General features: G+C 36.7%; 1 protein-coding gene across 16 annotated transcripts in view; it reads right to left on the bottom strand.

The window, feature by feature from the left end:
* CCDC91 (coiled-coil domain containing 91) overlaps nt 1-14,745 on the bottom strand; it is a 205,671-nt gene that overhangs the window by 184,452 nt on the left and 6,474 nt on the right. For 2 of the 16 annotated variants that reach the window (XR_003071498.3, XM_046909480.1), the window contains exon 1: nt 2,993-13,686. The exons of 12 other annotated variants lie outside the window; for them this stretch is intronic. The gene's annotated coding sequence lies outside the window, so the exon portion shown is untranslated. Of the gene's footprint in view, nt 1-63; nt 13,687-14,745 lie in introns of those variants that run through there. 2 more of the 16 variants (XR_005845018.2, XR_006933022.1) reach the window with 2 other exon arrangements.

Here is a 14,745-nt window from a genome sequence, read left to right as displayed (position 1 = left end):
TAAAAAATAAAAATTTGTAAAATGAAAATTATACTGTTCATTTTAAAGGACAAACTTATTTACAGTAGTTAAATCCTGAAGACCAGGAAGATGAAGTAATACAACACAGTACACTGCAGGAAAATAATTATATTTCACTGGTCAGTTTCATAAGACAAATGTGTTAATTTTATGATCAACTAGGAGTCAAAAGAAAAAAATGGACTCCTATATTGTAACTCAGTTAAATGACAGATGAATAAACACTTGGATACAAGAGCTCATCTATGTGCTCTTCCTAACCTTATCACCTTCTCATTCAGAAAACAGGATTCAGTCATTTCAATGCTTAACTTGAACTCCACAAGGTACCTGAAATCATCCTAATGTACCAGTTCTACTAAAGATCAAGAGACCTATAGAATATTTTTTTTTTTTTAATTTCACACAGAGGTTACAAGAGCTGCAAGCTTTCTTTTAAGAGCAAATTTTATTGATACAAGTAAAAAAGGTTGAACTTTTAAGTTGGAATTTGAAAATCTTCAAGAGAAAAGATAAGCACAACAATATTGAAGAACTTTTCAAAATAAGACAGTTACAAATGCTTTTTAAGATGGGAAAATAGGAAAAGTTAATTTTAAAGTTATGTCTATTGCTCTGAAACACAGCAGTCAATTCTCTAGTACCTACATAAATGATACTAACAGCAACATAACCCAGTTCATCTGAATATTAAAAACAAAACAAAACAGAATTTCAGACCATTAGATTCTGAAATGAAGGATTTTCTTAATAACTAATGAACATAACTCAATTTAATGATATGGAAATATGCAGTGTACTTTACAGCTCTGTGATCACAAATTAAAATATAAAAACAGCGTCTATTCTTAAGTTGTTTTTCCAAATCAGCAGTGTGATTAAATCAAATATGTTTCCTGCTTTTCCCATTTATTCCTAGCTGTCAGCACAAACTGCAGTTCAGAAAAATCTTGCAGTGAATTTCTGGAAATTTTTTTGCTACCACAGAGATCCTTCTCTAGGTTTCATGTAGGGGTTGATTTAGATTTTACAAACTGATCAGCATTTTTGAGTTGTAGCCCTAAATTCTGTGGTATTTTGAAATATTTACAGTTAAGCTGACATTCCTTTTACAAAACTGCAGGATAAGTTACGTTGCTACTGAAAGTAACCCAAGATATAATATCCTCCCATGAACAGCCATGTATAAATAAAAAAAGTAAAAAAAAAAAAAAATCACCATGATATGCGAATGAATACAAAAAAACTTTTTTTTTTTTTAATAAAATGTCAAAACATTTGCAAAGTTAATTGACTTCAGTTTATAGGATGGAGAAACTTAATACAATGAAAGCACATCTTCAGAAATAGAACAATTCAGAAGGTCTCCAAATTTCTGTCAAACTGGACACATTCAATTTATATCCACTGTTGAAAAAAATTACCAGGAAAAGATTAAATAAACATCTTCCAAAGTTTAATATATTTATTTCCAAGTTCTTATTGATAAACTTCAATTAAATCAACACTATTAAAATGTAAGTAGATCTGGTTCAACCGAAAAAAAGCATGATCCAATATTTACTTTTGATTTTCAGAACTACATATCTTTTTAGGGACTGTGAATGTTTACTTTGTTTTTGACGGGGAAGGTGATTGGGTATTCTTCCAGTCAGTATTAATCTTAACTGGTCAACTATTCATGAATTCTGTTAACATTCAGAGCTTTAATGTTACTGAAAAATACGAAATATGCAAAGATAAATGATTGCAATGAAAGTGAAATTGGAACAGCACTGCAGAATCAAGGCAGCAATGTATAAATGAGAAAGTGAACATACACTACTAAATGACATTCCAAGACAAGTTGGCATATTACATAGGCACTATAAAATTTAACCTAAATCTGAGGTACTAAAGGAATCTGAAAATTCTGGGTGAATTATTTTTACTATAGAAAGCTGCTATGTTAAATGAGCTCTCCTCTTGATTTAAAAAGAGCTTCAGTGTGGGAAAGAATGTGAATTGCTATATACATAAAACCATAAGAACACTCAATAATTGCATTCTGTTTAATTTGAATTAAAACATACGATAGTAATAGGTCTTTCGGCATTAATGATTATTGAAGCACTTCTAGTTTCATTTAACCCTGTATACAGCCTGATTTACTTTGTAACAGAAATTTTAATATACTTAACACACTTGATTCAGCTAACAGAAATGTTTCTGTGAAAAGGTGGAATTGCTTTCTTAACTCTTACTTTTGCTGATGTGCTTGGAAAACTCCAAACTAACTGCTTTAGAATAAACTCAGTCTAAAAATATGTTCCTGAAATATATCTAATACTTTCAGTGTGGCTTAGCACCTTAACAAGAACTTCTAAAACTACGTAATAGTAACGTTCCAAACCTTTTCAAAGAAACAGCATTCATATAGGAATCAAAGCTAAAATCTTTAGAAAGGCAAATGACTATTTTATCTACACTATGCATGTCTTGGCTTCAGGTCCCATAGGCTCTACTACGGTTTAGAACTCAAACTAGAAGAAATTCATAGATGTGTAACAAAGCAATTTTGGAAAGGCACGCTAAATTAGAGAAGTTGGGTTGAGTAGGGCTGAGGGAAAACAAACAAGAATCTATAAAGTATGAAAAATAATACAAGAACACTGATCAATTAATTTATCATCACACGCATGCACCACTTCTGTGCAGTAAAAACATGTCTCTGTAGGAAAAAAATGTATTAAACATTAGCAAGAATTTCCAAGATGACAAAAAATAACCACAAGAACACTTTTAAGAGCCTAGAGATACATAAAACAGAAATAAGTCACTTTTGACACACACACACACACACACACACACACTCAAATGCAGGGCAAAAGAAGAAAGAAGAAGAACTTGTTATTGGATCCATCATCTTTACATTACATTTCACATTCATAATCTTGAGCTCATTATCAGACTTATCTTGACTTAACACCACCTTGCTTCACAAATTTTAACAGGCGTTTCTTGGCTGTTTGGCAAGCATGATTTTGAATCATGCCACATATCATCTAAATGGAACAGAGGAAAAAAAAATTCTCAAAGAAATCCAAGTATCAATGGTGTTTCCATGTTTAACTGCTAATCCACTAATTCCCAAGTCTTCGGAGATTCCATACAAATTCTAGGTTAAATGATGCTCAACCAGCTAGGAAGGATCCCTTGCTACATAGAATACACATTCACACATTTAAACACACCTCTGCTTTTGAACAAAAAGCTAAGTATCTATCTGTAAAAAAGAAACACTAGCCTGCTTACATATTTTGTTTAATGATGACAAAATAAATAAATAACAGAAAAATCAGAATGTATTATAAGTAAACAATGTATAGACTAAGTACTAACGAACCTGGACAAAGTACATTTCAGAAATTCAGCGGTTGACATGTACTAAGACTTTATCTGAAGTAAACAAGAACTATTACAAGGAGACACTGTCTTTCCAAACATATATTACTTCTTGCATAAAACTTTTCTTTCCTTATGGACTGGGAGCAATATCTCATAGAATCATAGAATCATTTGAGTTGAAAGAGACCTTTATATGTCATCTAATCCAACTCCCCTGCAACGAACAGGAGGAGCATCTACAGCTAGATCAAGTTGCACTGAGTCCCCTACAGTCTACTCTTGAACATCCCCAAGAATGGGCCTTCCATCACCTTTCTGGGCAACCTGTTCCAGTGCTTCATTATCCTTACTGATAAGAACTTCTTCCTTATATCCAAACTAAATCTCCCATTCTTTTGTTTGAAACCATCTCCCCTTGTGTTATCACAACAGACCCTGCTAAAGAGTCTGTCCCCTTCCTTCTTTGCTTTAGATACTAAAAGGCCTCTACTAGCTTCCCCCAGAGCCTTCTCTCCTCCAGGCTGAACAGCCCCAGCTCTCTCAGCTTATCCTCATAGGGAAGGTGTTCCATCCCCTGGATCACTTCTGTGGCCCTCCTCTAGATGCACTCCAAGAGGTCCTTGTCTCTCATGTACTGGGGACTCCACGTCTGGATGCAGTACTCCAGCTGAGGTCTCACCAGTACAGATCACCTCCCCTGACCAGCTGACAATGCTTCTTTTGACGCAGCCCAGGATATGGTTGGTATTCTGGGCTACAAAGGCACATCGCTGGCTCGTGTCTGGCTTATCATCCACCAGTACCCCCAAGTTCTCTTTGTCAAGGCTATGCTCTATCATTTCTTCTCCTAGTTTGGTGAAAATTGCAGCAATCCAGGCGCAAGACCTTACACTTGGATTTTTTAAAACTCAAGAGGTTATCCTGGGCCCACTGCTCAAGCCTGTCTAGGTCTGTCTGGATGGCATCCCATCCCCTAGGCATGTCAACTGCATCATACAGCTTGATGTCATCTGCAAAACTCCTGAAGGTGCACTCAGTCCCACTGTTGACACTATGATGAAGATGTTAGATGCTGGTCTGTCTCAGTACTGACTCAAGGGACACCACTCACCGCTGATCTCCATCCGGACATTGAGCCACTGGCCACCACTCTCTGGGTACGATCTCATAACCAGTTCCTCATCCACTGAACAGTCTGCCCATCAAATCCATGTCTTACCAATTTGAAGAAAAGGATATTGTAGGGAACCATTTTAAAGACCCTTATTTAAGTCCAGACCGAAGACATCAGTGGCCCTTCCCTTGTGCAGTGATACAATTATACCATCACAGGCAGCCACTTGGTTGGTCAGGAGGACTTGCCTCTGATGAAGCCACACTGCTTGCTCCTTATCACCTCCTTCTCTTCCAGATGTCTTAGCACAGCTTCCAGGAAGATATGCTCCTTGACCTTCCCTGGCACTGTGGTGAGGCTTACAGGTTGGTAGTTCCCTGGGTTATTCTTTCTACCCTTCTTAAAAATGAGTGTCACATTGCCTTTTTCCCCAGTCACCAGGGACTTCACCTGACTGCCACAACTATCACTGAGAGTGGCCTGGCAACTACATCAGCCAATTCCCTCAGGTCTCTGGGATGCATCTCATCAGAATCCATAGATTTATGGATGTTCAAGTTCCTTAACTGGTTACAAACATGATCTTTGCTCTCAGCAGGAGAGACATCACTCCCAGAGTTCCCACCTTTTGAATGATCCACTCAAGGAGTGTGTGAAGAGCAGCTGCCAGTGAAGACTAAGGCAAAAAAAGTGTCATCAGAATTGGAAAGATTACATTAAGTGCTGACAACCCACAGAAGGATGAGATAGAAAAGACAAAAAAATAATCCAAACCAAACAAACTTGAAACAACACACACAGCCTTACCATGACTAAATGTGGTCTCTTAAAACATACCTGTTACTGGAACTAAGTAACTGTAAAATTAGGTAATAAGAAATCAACCTCCAGAATGCAGACTGACAGAAATTATGGCTGGAAAAAACATAGCAGGTAACCTATGCAATTTCCAAAACATTAGCTCTCCAGACAGTCACATCCTATAGGGCTTCAGAAGTCACTCCCGGAGTCACACTCCTGTGAAATGAAAGCTTTTCACGGATTACAGAGTAAGTCACTGCATTTTCATTAAATACTGGATTTTATGATCAAGTTTGTATGGAGCAAAACATACAGTAATTCAGACAATGGATCTCAGTAGGTCATCTAGTCCAACCACCTGCAAAAAGCAGGGTCAACAATGATAAGTTTGCTCAGGCCATTCTCTATAACTGCTAACAACGCATGATGAAACTATTCAAATTTGAAGGGTCTGTAACGCAAGCCTTACGAGGAGTGGCTGAGGGAACTGGGACTGGAGGAGGCTCAGAGGAGACGTTATTGCTCCCTACAACTATCTGAAAGGAGGCTGCAGCAAGGCAGGAGTTAGCCTCTTCTCCCTGATAACTAGCAATAGAACAAGAGGTTCTGGCCTTAAGTTGTGCCAGGAGAGGTTCAGGTGGGATATTAGGAAATACTCCTTCTCAGAGTGCTAAGGTATTGGAACAGGCTGCCCAGGGAGGTGGTGGTTTCACTGCCCCTGGAGGCATTCAAAAAAGGAAAAAAAAGAAAGAAAAGTGTAGATGTGGAATGGAGTGACTTCTGTAACTGCCTTTCCCAATTTTATTTTAAGAAACATTTTCAGAACAACAAAGCACAGCATACATTAAACACTAATATATACACTTCTATAAGTATAATAAGAGTAGACAAAAAATCTCAATAATTATATACAGTCATTAACTGAACAAGTTACTCTTTCCTTGGATACAGTTCTTATTAAGTAAATTAAAATAGAACTGTTATTCATGAACCATATTCTCATCTGAAAGGTACTAAGCAAATGTAAGCAAAAAAACAATCCCCAAATTTCACAAAATACTAAGTATTAAGATAATCTACAGAGTAAATGCTACAAAAAAAATGTGGTATTAGAACTTATCGGTACTCATATAACATGGCTCCTCAAATGAGAACTGGCTGAATAGCAGAGCTCAGAGGGTTGTCATCAGCAACATGAAGTCTATTTGGAGGCTAGCGAAGTTCCCCAGGGGTTTGTACTGAGTCTAGTCTTGTTCAAAATCTTCATGAATGACCTTGATGAAGGGATAGATTATACCCTCAGCAAGTTTGCTGATTATTCAAAGCTGAGAAGATTGGCTGACACACCAGAAGGCTGCACTGCCATTCAGCAAGACTTGGACAGGCTGAAGAGTTGGTTGGAGAGGTACATTATGATGTTCCACAAGGGCAAGTGTATAGTCCTACACCTGAGGAGGGATAACTGCACACATCAGTACAAGTTAGGGGCTGACCTACTGGAAAGGAACACTGCAGAGAAGGACCTAGGTGTTATGGTGGACAACAGGCAGACTATGAGCCAGCAGTGTGCCCTAGGGGCCAAGAAGGCAAATGGTATTCTAGGGTGAATTAAAACAGAATGGCCAGCGGGTCAAAGGAAGTGATCCTCTCCCTCTACTCTGTCCTACTGAGGTCACATCTGGAGTACTGCAACCAGTGGTGGGCTCCTCAGCTGTGTGGTGCCACTCTGAGTACTACCAGAGTGTACTTCTGGTCCCCACAATACAAAAAGGATGTTAAAATTCTTGACAGTACCCAAAAGAGGGCATTGAAGCTGGTAACAAGGCTGGAAGGCATGTCCTGTGAGGAGAAGCTGAGGATACTTGGGCTGTTCAGTCCAGAGAAGAGAAGCTGAAAGAAGATCTCATTGCTTGCTGCAGCTCCCTGACTGGAGAAAGCAGAGAGAGGTACCAGGTTCTGCTTCTGGGAACTGATGGCCACATGTGTGGGAATAGCACAAAACTGTACCAGGAGAGGCTCAGACCACAAATTAGGAAAAAAAAGTCTTTACTGTGAAGGTGGTTAACTACTGGAATAGGCTTCCTAGAGAAGTGCTGATGTAGCATGCTGCTTAGCTTTCAGGAGGCATTTAGATAGAAAATTACTAGCAGGGAAAACAACTTTCCATTGATGCCCAACTGCCCAACTGTACATGTAAAACTAAAACTACCTGAAAAGCTGCTGTAAATGTTTAACAACCACATACGTGGTGTGTATTTAAGTACAGGAAAGAACAAATACAAATTGAAACAGAAGCATTTTCTCCTGGATCATTAAGAAGGTGTCAACGCTAGGCCAAAGTCTAAAATATTACTCTACTTGTGATTCAGAAATAGTTGCTAAGCTTTACTGCAGAGCATTTCCTGAGTTAGAGATCTACCTCTCAAGTGTACCATTTTGACTATTAGACCACAATCCATAGAGCACATGGGGATTCCTTGCCCAATCCTAAGTATTCAGGACAACATCATCCATAAGAAAAGACTTCACAAGTGCCACAGAGATACTTCAAATTAAGAGGCTGAATGGAGAGAAGGTCAGTATAGTCTGGCTTCTAAATGCTTTAGTCACTGAGATCTACCCACAGTCAGGAAAAAAACAGAAAACAAACAAACAAACAAAAAAAACCAAACAACTCACTAACAAGACAAGGACGGACTTAACTCCAGAGGGTTACCTCTTGACAAAAGCAATTTTAGTGACACATTTACTTAGTCACTGAGGATTGCTGCCCATGAGTCTTGGTCAGCTATTCCCAATTTTAAGAACTTACTGCTTTAAAAAAAAAAAACACCTTTTTTCATTGCAGGTATCTGAATACAAATGTAGACCATTTTAACTCTAGAGAAAGGACCATACTACCATTCATCTCGACAAATAACGGTCACTTTCCTCAGAAGACTGAATTCTAACAACTTAAGATGTTATAGAAAGGCCCTCAAAGGTTTCCAGTCTTCACCACAATCAGTTTCTTGTGACCAGACCGCAAAAACATCTTTTCGCTTTTGTTTTATCATAAAATAATCAACCACTTAAATAATTTCAAAATCTATTTAATGTCCCCCTAAATGCTTTCTGCATCACAAACATCTTTTAACTTCAAAAGTCACAGAATTTACAAAATATACACAACCTTCTGTAATAAATTTAATAAAGCTGATATAACGAAAATATGTTATGCTTTCTGAAATAAAGGAAAGATAACACCAACACGAGACACTGTTAGAATTAAAGAGCATTTCTGTTTTTCACAGCCAGGCATATACCTGTAATTAAGCAAATCCAGATCAACAATCTGTAACCTTGCTTCAGGTGACTACAAACTATGAATCCTGGGAATATGTCTGCATTCTATAAATAGCTAAGAAAAGCTTGATTTGTCTTCCACTAACTAGGTAGCACAGATCAGTCTGTAATCGCACTGTAACTTGAGCAAAAGCGACTACACAAGATTCCAATAACGCTCATGCTATACCATACAATTGCACAGAGTTCTCTTACAAGACAGAGCTAGACTGGCATCAGACTTACATAGGGTCAAGATGCACAGGAGAAATGCCAGAATAGTGAAAATTCTGACCTACTATTGGAATGGGTAGCCCATAAACGCTGTGGACTCCTCATCCCTGGATACACTCAGAATTGAACAAGTTTCTGAACAACCTATGCTTTATCCTGCTTTAAGCAAAGTTTTTGACTAGAAAACCTCTACTTCCCTTCCATGCATGGTCTAAGATTCAATACTTTCAGTTTTATTAAGAACAGTACAGCTTAGGAAATGTATTGAATCACAGCAGCAGAGGCTGTAAAAAATAAAAATATAAGAGATCATTCTCCAGTTAAGTTATACTATTAACAACCAATACCTGTTCAAGACCATTTTAAAACGGGGTTTGTTAATGACAAGTGAACAAACTTCCAGAGAGAAGAATGGAGGGAAAGTATATCTAGAAGTCTCCACTGACACAGAGGGGGACAAAGATAGCAAAATCCTAGTGAAATATTTTTGTCATGACTTCATAAAACAGTCTAGAGTAAATCTCTTAAAGATATTTCCTGAGGAAGGATGGGCTGACGTTAGCATGAAAAAAAAGTTTTACAAGAAGAATTGCACGGGGGATATTTATTCTCTGGAAGTAGCAAAAAACTTGGTTAACTGATTAATTTGCTCAAAATTCTTTAATTTGAATTGTAATTAGTTCAAAACTCTCAAAAAAGTTCATTAAGTTGCATAATTCAACTGTGAATAAGGTAAGACATACAAATAGCAATTATTATTATTTTTTTTAAGTTCATGTTTCATAACAAATTAAAGCTTTTTGAGCCAAATTAAGATTCAGCAATCTCTATCTATATTTTATTCTTGGTCTTCACAGATACAGTGCTTTGTTATTTTATGTTTCTCCTAAAAGAAGAGCTGCATTTCAAAACCAGACAGGAAAGAGCTCATGCAATTGGACACTTCAACTGTATGTTTACTTTTTGTAAACTGCTTATTCAGGTAACACAATCTTCTTACTTGGAAGGAAATAAACAACTGGTACAAAAACATCCACTGTTAACGGTTTTGGAATGCTAGGACACACAGGTTCTTCCATAACCTAAGATAAACCTAAGAAATTGAGGTTTTAGAAGTAAAATAGAATGGTCATATTTCAAAAGCATTTCTACTTAAGTTATTAAGTTTCAACAACTTAATTGAAATAGTTAACATTCTCTATTGTTTTAATACCCAACATACCTGAATGCCATCAAATATTTTTACTAGTAGAAAATGTATTTTTACAAGAACTTAAAAGAGGAATCAGTATCATGAAGTGAGAAGCTTTACAAGCATAAAAGTTATCAAGTTTTAACTCAAGAGAACTTTGTCATTTACTTAAATATCTGAAAATAGAGTTTTTGACACAGACTTAGTAACAGAGCATCACAGAAAAAATTTACTATGCCGACATGCACAACTAAAGCATAGTCTATGAATATACATACATACTCAAAAGAACATGCAGTAACTTGAATAAATAATATTAAAGTACTCAAGTAGAGATCTTTTCAAATTAAATATTAAAATAGGAGAATTGGAGAATTTTTTGCCTTTTTTTAAATTTTTAATTTTTTTTATTTTTAAATTAGTGTTACTGGAAAAGTACACTTTCATCCAAAAACATGAGCTTCATAATTAAGTAGGTCTCTTAGATTTGTATTTAAAAATGAAGCTTTTCTCTTCATCAAAAAATAGAACAAAAAAGATAAAAATAAAGAACACTTTTAAACATATTAGTTAAATATTATGAAAGGGATATTGTTTTTCCTTAAGTGGTGTATAGACAATTTACAACAAAGTGGTCAAGTTTAGGGAACACTATTCCAATTTTAGGTTACAAAAGCTGACAGATGACCAGGGATACATGAAAGAAAACCACTAACACATACTAAGACCTTAATAAAACAAATAAACAACAAAAAAACTTGTATCTCCTCCCTTCTTCCAAACACCTACTGGAAATACAGATTCTATGACAGTTTAAATTGAAGTAATACAAATGTAGTTCTGGGGCTCCCAACAGAAGAAGAACATGCAGTTGTTGGAGCAGGTGCAGAGAAGAGCCATGAAGGTGATCAGAGGGATGGAGTACCTGCCCTATGAAGACAGGCTTAGATAGCTGGGGCTCTTCAGACTGGAGAAGGGAAGGCTCTGGAGGTACCTAATAGTGGCCTCCCAGTAACTGAAGGGTGCCTACAGGAAAGGTGGGTAGGGACTTTTTAGAAGGGCATATACCAAAAGGAAAAGGGGAAATGTTTTCAAACTGGAAGAGGGTAGATTTAGACAAGATATTAGGAAGAAATTCTTTACTGAGAGGGTGGTGAGACACTGGAACTGGTTACCCAGTGAGGCTGTGGATGGCCCTTCCTAGAAGCATTCAAAGCCAGGCTGGATGGGACTTTGAGTAACCTGGTCTAGAGGGAGGTGTCCCTGCTTACAGCAGGTGGAGTTGAAGCTAGATGATCTTAAGGGTCCCATCCAGCCCAAACCATTCTGAATCTGTGAAGGCTGAGAAGACAGAAATTCAGGTTTAAAAGAATAAACTATATGCAGACTGATATCTTTTAACTTCATTATTTACTGGACAATTACACTGCTTTAGTCTACCAACTTGCCAATGAAGCCAAGTTTTGTTTCACTGAGGTCAGCAGGAAAAATCTTGACTATTGGAACAACTGCAATTCATACTCTACGCTTACACTCTACAATATCAAAAACGAATGCATTTCACAGTTTGAAATTTCAGGCTGTTTCTCTGGGTGTTTTTTGTTTGCTTGTTTGTTTGTTTGTTTGGCTTTTGGTTTTGTTCTGTTTTTCCAGATTTTAGCAAAAACATTATTGTAAAAAAACAAATTCATATTTGAAAACATGATGTTTTTCGGGAAAAAAAAGCAAAAAAATCAAAGGTATTTCCTTTCTCTCCTTAGAAACTGACATACATTAAACATACCTTCACTTTTTAATAAAAGTTGTCACTCATCATCTAGACTTCTAATCTGGAATCTAGTCAGATCACAGTGTATTTTACATTACAAGGAAAGGTTGTATGTCTGAATAATTTAAGCGTAGCTGGTACCTGCTGAAGAGTCTTCAGAATAAAAGCACATTATATTTTTTCAACATTCTCGTTAACTTAAAAAAAAATTTAAAAAGGAAAGTTGTTCATAGACAAAATAAACTTCTCAAATCCATCTTAAACATACTGGAACACATTAAGCAGACGGACAGATCAATACCTTTAAAATTGTAAGAACAATCTGAAACGTTTTGCTGTAAGCTCATTTTCTAACAGTTTTACCTCGTCCTCTTTCAAACGGGACTGATTTTTAAAACTGTGCTCTAACCTCTAGGTACAAATTACCTTGGAAGATTTTCCTAAACATTAACTGAAAAGCACAGACACTGCTATGTGTCCTTATGGAAAAAACTACCGTTTCACTGCCCTGGTAATAGATTAACTAGCAACGAACTACTGCTATTCTCGTGTCACCTACTTGAAATAAAAATTAGTTTGCTCCCTCAGCCATCTGTAACTGCCGAGAATCACAAAACCATTTTCAAGTCTTTGAAACTATTTTGAATCTTCAAATTTTACCTTCAGGCCACAGAAGCAGCCTTGCCCAAACAATCAATGTCATCTTGCACTATTATTACCTCTTCTCTTATACATATTAACTCACACAGATATGCTTCTTTAATATACAAACTCACTTTTCTCATCTAGATGGTACTCTGAATATAAATCTCACCAATTATTATACCATGCGACATCTCCTAAGAAATACCTAAACCTAAGTTCTTCTCCTTTAACACCTAAAAACTTTATAAATCACGTGTGTCTTTTAAATATGTACTACACCTGTTTCATAGCACAGCCTTCATTTAACTTTCACTGGAGGGTGATCAGACAACATCTACAGGAAACAGGTGATGAAACATGATACACAGTACTCAAATTAGTTACACTGCTTTTCACATGTTATTAGCAACCTTATTTTGCAGGTAACACATCTGACAATCAAAAGCAGGACAGTACATGCCTGCATTGTACAGCTCAACAATCACTCAATCATGCATATTAAATCAGCAACCTTTCAATCCCTTGCTCAAGGCTGCATCTTCAGTACTGCGTTCAGATTCGGGCCTCTCACTAGAGGAAAGACACTGAGGCCCTGGAGTACGTTCAGAGAAGGGTAACAAAGCTGGGGAGGGGTCTGGAGCACAACTCTTATCTCGTAAGACAACTGAGGGAACTGGGATTGTTTGGTCTGCTCAGGGGGACACCTTACCACTCTCCACAAATACACAAAGGGAGGCTGTGGTAAGGTGGAAGTCAGCCTCTTTGCCCACATAAGTAGCAATAGGACTGGAGGGAATGGCCTCAACTTGTGCCAGGAGAGATTCAGGTTGGACATAAAGAAAAAGTATTCATCTCCAAAAGAATTTTTAGGTGCTAGAATAAGCTGTACAGAGAGGTAGAGGAGTCACCATCCCTGGAGGTGTTTAAGGACCATTTGGCTGTTGTACTGAGAAACATGGTTTATTGGGGAAGTAATGGTGATGGTTGGATGGTGGGACTGGATGGTCTTGGAGATCTTTTCCAACTGGTGATTCTGTAATTCTATGATTTCAAAGTGACACCAGCTGTCCTCTCAGTTTCCTCGTATCTCAGAAGACTACACAGTGTATTTCTCTCTCATCTCATACTTCAGCTGTTTCGGAACAACATTTTGGGAACAATCTTCCCCACCTCCCTCTCCTGCCCCCTGCCCCCCCCCCCCCAGAAAAAAGTAATAATTCCTCATGTCCTCCTTTTTGTTGTTAGAACATAAAAGCAACCAAATCTGTTCAGCCCTACATAAGGTATAACTACTTCCTCACCAAAACAGAACTATCATTGGCCATCACAGATCAAATCCTTTCCATTCACTTACTGCAACTCATACAATAATTTTAACTGTCGTGGTGAGGAAATAAAACTTCCAAAGACATCAGGTAAAAACACTGCTTTACTAAAATGCAGACATTTCAAACAAGAGCTGCTATACCAAACAAAGCAAAAGATATTCATACAAGAAGATAAAGACCTTTCTCAACAACAGGCAAATCATATTGGAAATCTTAGTAAAATATATTACTACAAAACAACAATATCAAATTATTCATTTTAGTCAATTAAAAAAAAGATCAGATTTGGAGAATAGCAAGAGATTTAAATGAACAAATTTATTAAAAATAATTCAAGTCTATGGAGGAATTGATTCAAGAAACGTTGAAGTTGCTGTTACCATTTTAAAATAGATTACAGTTTTAAAATACATATAGATTAATACTATATACAGAATATTAAACAGAACAGTCAGCAACATCTTTGTAAATTAACATAATCCTTTGTCTTTATGTATTATTTCTTAGCAGAACAGTGAAAAAAACATCTTCTAACAAAACATTCCTAGAACTACTTATTTAAAAATCCTCCAATATTAATATTCCATCTTCTAGGAATTTACATTTCAGAACACCTGCCGTTTTTTAATCTTGAGAATATTTTAATCATAATCATTTTATAAAAATTTAACAACCATCAGAAATAAAAACAAATAAAAAAACATTCAACCACTCAGAAAGCCTTAAGTTCCTTAATCACTTTTCTGAACAGGATATGGACAAGCAGAGTTAATACATGCCAGTATGATGTTTTCCAATACCTCTACAGAATGTAAAAGGTAAATTATAGTCCATATCCTGCAAATGCAAATGCTATGGACTAAGATAAGTATTCTCATAAAATTTAATGAGAATGCCAATTATTAGCTATTCGTAACTTCAAGTAGTTTTT

The sequence above is a fragment of the Gallus gallus genome, chromosome 1 (genome assembly GCF_016699485.2).
Source record: "Gallus gallus isolate bGalGal1 chromosome 1, bGalGal1.mat.broiler.GRCg7b, whole genome shotgun sequence".
Classification (NCBI taxonomy): Eukaryota; Metazoa; Chordata; class Aves; order Galliformes; family Phasianidae; genus Gallus; species Gallus gallus.
This window is presented reverse-complemented; position numbering and strand designations above follow the sequence as displayed.